At 35.9% G+C, this 7,151-nt stretch overlaps 1 long non-coding RNA gene across 1 annotated transcript in view; it reads right to left on the bottom strand.

Annotated features, from left to right (window-relative positions):
* Nucleotides 1-4,199: 4,199 nt before the first annotated feature.
* LOC103553715 (uncharacterized) overlaps nucleotides 4,200-7,151 on the bottom strand; it is a 181,842-nt gene continuing 178,890 nt past the window's right edge. Inside the window, exons 9-10 of the long non-coding RNA XR_011528815.1 lie at nucleotides 6,825-6,895; nucleotides 4,200-5,068 (exon numbers count right to left, since the gene is read on the bottom strand). This is a non-coding gene — a long non-coding RNA (uncharacterized lncRNA). The remainder of the gene's footprint in view (nucleotides 5,069-6,824; nucleotides 6,896-7,151) is intronic.

Below are 7,151 nucleotides of genomic sequence, written 5' to 3'. Positions count from 1 at the left end.
TGCTTGGCCAAATTTGGAGAACAAACAGCAAGATGGATAAGGTTTCTTTGTTCCAACAATGATTAAACAAATTTAACCAAGACTCAAAAAATGTCTAAATATTCCTTTAATTGAAAATTTCCCTTGCCTTCTAACTTATTTGGCATTGTTGAGAAAAATAAAAATCCCTATCTAGTTAAGAAAATGGAAAACTTAGCTTCTAAAATATTACTGGAAGAAATGCCTTTTGAAAAATTAAGTTCCTTGCGCAACCCAATTTTGTATTGTTTTGGGTTTTTGCCTGTTCTGCAATAACATTTATTCATTTTATATGGGTTATTTTACAGTTTTCCTTTTTAATTTTCCTTTTTTTTTAAAGATTTTATCTTTTTTCCTTTTTCTCCCCAAAGCCCCCCCAGTACATAGTTGTGTATTCTTCGTTGTGGGTCCTTCTAGTTGCGGCATGTGGGACGCTGCCTCAGTGTGGTTTGATGAGCGGTGCCATGTCTGTGCCCAGGATTCGAACCAACGAAACACTGGGCCACCTGCAGCAGAGTGCACGAACTTAACCACTCGGCCACGGGGCCAGCCCCTAATTTTATCTTTTACTGAAGTATAATTGACATATATTAGGTTAGTTTCAGGTGTACAACACAGTGATTTGATATCTTTATACATTAAGAAACGATCATCACGTCGTCTAGTTACCATCTCTCACCACACAGCATTATCACAATATAGACTATATTCCCTATGCTGTACATTACACCCCCATGACTTCTTTCTTTTATAACTGAAAGGTTTTACTTCTTGATCCCCTTCATCTATTTTGCCCATCCCCTTAGCTCCCTCCCCTCTGGCAACCACTAGTTTGTTCTCTGTATCTACGAGTCTGTTTCTGTTTTGTTTTATTTTTTAGACTCCCCAAATAAGTGAAATCATATGATATTTTTCTTTCTCTGTCTGACTTATTTCACTTAGCATAATACCCTCTAGGTCTATCCATGTTGTTGCAAATGGCAAGATTTTATTCTTTTTAATGGCTGGGTAGCATTCATTTGTATATATCTACCATATCTTCTTTATCCATTCAACTGTGAATGGACACTTAGGTTGCTTTCTTATCTTTGCTATTGTATATAACGCTGCAGTGAACATAGGGATGCATATATCTTTGAATAAATGTTTTCATTTTCTTCAGATAAACACCCAGAAAGGAGTAATCAAAACAGTTTGATACTGGCACAGAAATAGACAAATAGATCAATGGAACAGAATAGAGAACCCAGAAATAAACTCACACTTACATGGTCGCTTAATCTATAACAAAGGAGACAAGAATACACAATGGGGAAAAGACAGTCTCTTCAATAAATGGTGTTGGGAAAACTGGATAGCTACATGCTAAAGAATGAAACTGGACAAGGATCTTACACCATATACAAAAATAAACTCAAAGTGGATTAAAGATTTAAATGTAAGACCTGAAATCATAAAACTCCCAGAAGAACACAGAGGCAGTAAGCACTTTGATATCAGTCTTAGCAGTATGTTTTAGATATGTCTCCTCAGGCAAGGGCGACAAATGAAAAAATAAACAATCGAGACTATATCAAACTAAAAAGCTTTTGCACAGTGAGGGAAACCATCAACAAAACAAAAACACAACCCACTGAATGGGAGAAGGTATTTACAAATGATATCCAAAGTATATAAAGAACTCATACGACTCAATATAAAAAAAAATCTGATTAAAAAATAGGCAGAGGTCTTGAATAGACATTTTTCCAAAGAAGACATACAGGTGGCCAACAGACACATGAAAATATGTTCAACATCACTAATCATCAGGGAAATGCAAATCAAAACCCAGTGAGGAGTGGCCAACCCAGTGGCTTAGTGGTTAAGTTTGTTCACTCCACTTTGGCAGCCTGGGGTTTGCAGGTTTGGATCCAGGCGTGGCCTTAGCACGATTAGTCAAGCCATGTTGTGGTGGCATCACACATAAAATACAGGAAGATTGGCACAGATGTTAGCTCAGTGACAATCTTCCTGATACACACACATACAAATACCATAGTGAGGCGCCAGCCCCGTGGCATAGTGGTTAAGTTTGGCACACTCCACTGGTGGTCTGGGTTCACGGGTTTGGATCCTGGGTGTGGAACTACACCACTTGACAGCCATGCTGAGGCGGTGACCCACATATAAAGTGGAGGAGGATTTGCACAGATGTTAGTTCAGGGCTAATCTTCCTCAAGCAAGAAAAAAAAAAGAGGAAGATTAGCAACAGATGTTAGCTCAGGATCAGTATTCCTCAGGAGAAAAAAAAACTCACAGGGAGGTATCACCTCACACCTGTTAGACTGGCTATTATCAAAAACACAAGAAACAACAAGTGTTAGCAAGGATGTGGAGAAAAGGGAACCCTCAAGCAATGTTGGTGGGAATGTAAATTAGTGCAGCCACTAAGGGAAACAGTATGGAGGTTCCTCAAAAAATTAAAAAGAGAACTGCCACATGATACAACTATTCCACTGGCACAATTCTATTAAGCTCAGAGGATTGGAGCTGTAGTTTTCCACCTTGGCTTCATATTAGAATGCAAGCATCCAAAAAATAAAAGTGATGCTGACACCCCAGCCGAGAACAACTAATTCAGAACCTCTTAGTGGGGCCCAAGTGTATTTTAAATGTTTCTCAGGTCATTCTAATGTACTTCAAGTGTTGATAACCACCTGCTCGAGAAGTAATGCTGAAGGGAAAGCAAGTGAAACCTGAGTGCATTAGATCATTGGTATCTAAGAGAAATACAATCTGAGTAATTTAAAACTTTCTAACTGCTACATTATAAAAAGCAATAGGTGAAATTGACTTCAACAATACCTTTTATTTAACCCAATATAATCAAGATATTCTTCAGCAGGCAAGGAAAAAAGTTATTAATGAGATAGTTTACATTCTTTTTGGGTACTTAATCTTCAAAATCTGGTATTTTATACATATAGTATATCCCAATTCAGAATGGCTATATATTAAATGTTCAAGAGCTACATGTGCCTAGTGGCTACCATATTGAAGAGTGCAATGTATGACTTATAAAACCTTTAACTTCATTGCAAAATATTTACTTTTGAATATATCATAAAATATTTTGTGCATTAACAAATAATATAATACTTAGGTGTATTTTTAAAGAATTATATTCTTTAGATAAGTTAGGGATGTAGATTCCCTCCCTTCTTTCTTTTCCCTCTCCCTCCCTCCTTCCCTTCTTTCCTTTCTTCCTTCCTTCCTTTCTTTCTAAATGTCTATTTCTCTTACAAACGGGTACGCACTCTAAATATCTTTCCAAATATTTATGAGGTATAAGACTGCCTGGGTTTGTATAACGGCCTGACCACATTCTATCTCAGTGACTATAGGAAACCTCTCCATACCCCAGTTTTTTTAATCTGTAAAATGAGATTAATAATAGCATATATCTCATAGGGATATTATGAGGGTTAAATGAATTTATACAGGTTAACTGTTCAATCAGTATTAGGCATTATTATAATTTTAATAGCCTCATCATTTTATTAGTATTGTTTTATTTATTATTTTAATGCTTCTGTGACATTCCACACTACAAACGTAGCAAAACTTATTTTACTGGTTTCCCGCTAATGACATTTGGGTTGTTTCTAATCTTCGGCATTAAAGAATGCTACAGTGTCTATCATTGTCCATGTATCATTTCGCACATGAACCTGTATATGTAGAGGATAAATAAATGTCTAAAAGTGGAGTTTCTAGGGCAAATTTTATACGTTTTTTACATTTTAACGAATGTTGTCAAGTTGCTCTTCACAGAGGCTCTACCAATTTACCCCCAATAACAATATATGACAACGTCCATTTCTCTTTTCATAGAATGTCAACAATTTAGAGTGTTTTTTAAAATGACATCTGAAATGCAACCTGATTTCAGAAACATTTCTGTGTTTGATTGAAGATAGTATATCGAACTGACTTTGAATGAAAGAAAATCATCGACTACTTTATTTTAGAGTTTTAAAATGGAGATCTTGGTACTTTTAGAGAATTAAGAAGAAATACAATATAGGATAAAAATAAGAAGAGACATCACCACTTAATTTCTCCAATGTTTTCTCTATCTGAATGGAGAGTACTAATATTTCAATGTCTCACAATAATTAACAAGTTAATTTCACTAATTTATCATTTTAAAAAGTTTAATTATTTCTATAGACCATTTTGGATCACTTTACATTCAATTAGGAAATTAAAGTAGCGGACCTATAGTTCTATAATTTAATTTATACATTATGGTTTTATACCTAGCTCATATTATTAAAATAACTTGTCTCAAAATTGGGCTTTTTGATTACTGATCTGTGAATTCCTACAGACTATGATTATAAAGGGCTAATGATGAAGCTCCTGGGGGGCCCCTTTGTCCTAATGCTGGTGAGGCCTGTTACCCCTGGGTCAGGGCATGAGTTGTGCCAAAGGAGTGTGCTGTCCAGGGCTTCCTTCTCATTAGCAAGAACAAGAAAAAATAGGATGTCCCAGAAATTTTCTGGCAAGGCCATAGTGTGCACTCACAGTTAAGCAAATTGAATAAAGCTGACAATATAGTAGCTAGAAAGGCAAATTTTTAAAAAGATGATGATCTCGATAGATTGGGGATGACTTTTTTTTCTTTCTTTCTTTTTCCAGTTGTGGCCACTGAGGCTTTCAACACCTGCTTCCTCTCCTGGCTTTGTTACTCTCAATAAAGAAAGAGATTCCTGTTGAGGAGTGAGAGGTTAAGTGCCCAGAAATATTGCACCAAAGCATGATATTGTAAAGGAAGAAGATCAACCACAAAATAGCTTCCCTGAGGAGCTGGTGTTCAGGGAAGAGTTCATCTTGGAATTTTTCCAAATACCATCTTTAAAGGAAAAGTGAAGAGGCAAAAATACAGCACTGAGAATGAAAGCCTTCTTTGGGAGTCCTCCTTCCTTTATGATCTATATTAGCCTTAGCATCTTCTGAGCTCTTCCTGAATAGGATGGACGGTTGGATGGATGGATGGATGGATCTAAAACAATACATATAAATATGGAATAGGTATGAGCTGATGAGAAAGGAAGAGAGGGCCTAAAAACAAAAGAAAATAAGAGAAACTGTTGAGGAAACAACACCTGAAGGGAAGGATGAGGCAACCACATGACTCACTGAAAAATAAAGCACATTGTTGGTAAAATAAGTCTAGACTCTCTAATAATGGATAATGACAAAACTAACCATGTCATATGCCTCCTAGGGATAATGTGTGTGTTCATCTCCAGAATGCTATCACCAAGCTATGTTCTCTTTCTTAATATCCTCATAAATTTAGTTGAAATAAAAAGGGGGAAATTGTTAACAGACAACCCATCTACTTGTAAAAGATATATATATATATATATATATATATATATATATATATATATATATATATAACAGAGAATGCTTATCATGACAAACGCCACTCAAAGGAAATTAAATATATTAGGCTGGATATTTTTATATTGTACATTTTAGTCTTAATTGTATCCATACTCTCTAATTCTGTATTCATTTCTGTAAGGAGTAACAAATGGGAAAATATAATATTCTTGCTATTATGTTATACAAAATATTAGTTATATATTATTTGCTTTGTCATATTATCTGTGCAGTATGTAAGCTTTATTGCCTCTTTTAACAAAAAGAAAAATCATGATTCTTTAACTTGTCTTTTACTTAAGTTTTATTATATCTGAACACCACACCTAAAATGATTTCCCTTTAAGTAAGGTTGTAGCTAAGCTCAAAAACTCTATATGAGAAAATTAACCTGATACAAAGGTTTTACGTGTGTTTACCTTTGTAAAATTAAATACCCAGATGAGGAAACAAGGAGAAAAAAGGAAATGGGTTTTACAGTTGCTATAAATCAAAAGCATACTCAACTCTGAAAAAGACAAATCCCAAAACTGTACTACTTTAGAGAATTTTCCTGTAAGCAAATAGTTGATCCATGAATTGATACTGCATTTCCACCCTGCGCTATAAAATACTGACTCTCATAACTGACATCATAAAGTGTCCTTTGTATCTAACTGGTCCTTTATCACAATCAGACATCTCTATTCTGTGTCTCATGATCACCAACAGAAAAGACAATGAAGCTAAAGAGGTCATCCAAACAAGGTGAAAAAAAAAAAGTGAAAGGTGTTTGTGTGCATTAAAATTTAGGAAAGCCAAAGCACCACCTTAGAACAGAGAGAAGTGTAGAGGATTCTGGACACTGATAGCAAAGCGCTTGTCCTCCTACTAGATAAAATAATATTGAGATAGTTATTTTTTATTTAAAGTGATTATAATCATTGGTTCAAATCAAGAAACTTAACCACCCTGGCAATGCTTTTAATAAAGTAAAGAAAAAACAAATATCAAAAATCACAGCGTGAGAAAGGACAACTCAAAACATTCATTCGAGCGTTTGCAGCTCTGAATTCTCAGCAGTAAGTACTGATTTCAAAGGTAGTGTCCCAGAGCGTGGAGCAGGCATGATGCTGGTGCCATCTGACATCTCCTTTTTTAGAGCCTTCTGCTGCTGGTATCACTTTTGTCTTGCATACCCCGCACTCAATTTCCTCATTTATAAAGAGAGGATATTAGATGGGGTGGTTTCTAGAAGCATGTTCTCAACTCTACACAACAACCTTTTGGGGTAATGATAGTGTAGGAGGAGATGTAAGCAGAGGGAAACACACCTTTGTTGACCATTTACGTACGTTAGCTTATTTCATCGCCCAAACCACACTTACACAATACAATCCTTCTCCTTTTGCCAGGTCAAGAGCTAATGCTGAGAAGCCGTGTAGCTTTCCTCACACACCTAAAGGGAACAGAGAGTTGGAAGTCAAATCAGAGATCTAAGGCCCTAAGCCTTAGCCCTTTCCGCGCCAGCATGCTGCTTAACATTTTATTTGACTTGGCCCAAAATCATCTGTGAAGATCCAATTTGAACATCTTTAGATTAACAGAAACTCCTTTTCAAAATTCTCATGTTCTCCTTCTGCTGCCATTGAGCCCTCCACCTGATCTTCTGCTTTTCTGAGACCGGTGTTTATGTAAACTATTGACTGCATATG

The sequence above is a fragment of the Equus przewalskii genome, chromosome 17 (genome assembly GCF_037783145.1).
Source record: "Equus przewalskii isolate Varuska chromosome 17, EquPr2, whole genome shotgun sequence".
NCBI lineage: Eukaryota > Metazoa > Chordata > Mammalia > Perissodactyla > Equidae > Equus > Equus przewalskii.
This window is presented reverse-complemented; position numbering and strand designations above follow the sequence as displayed.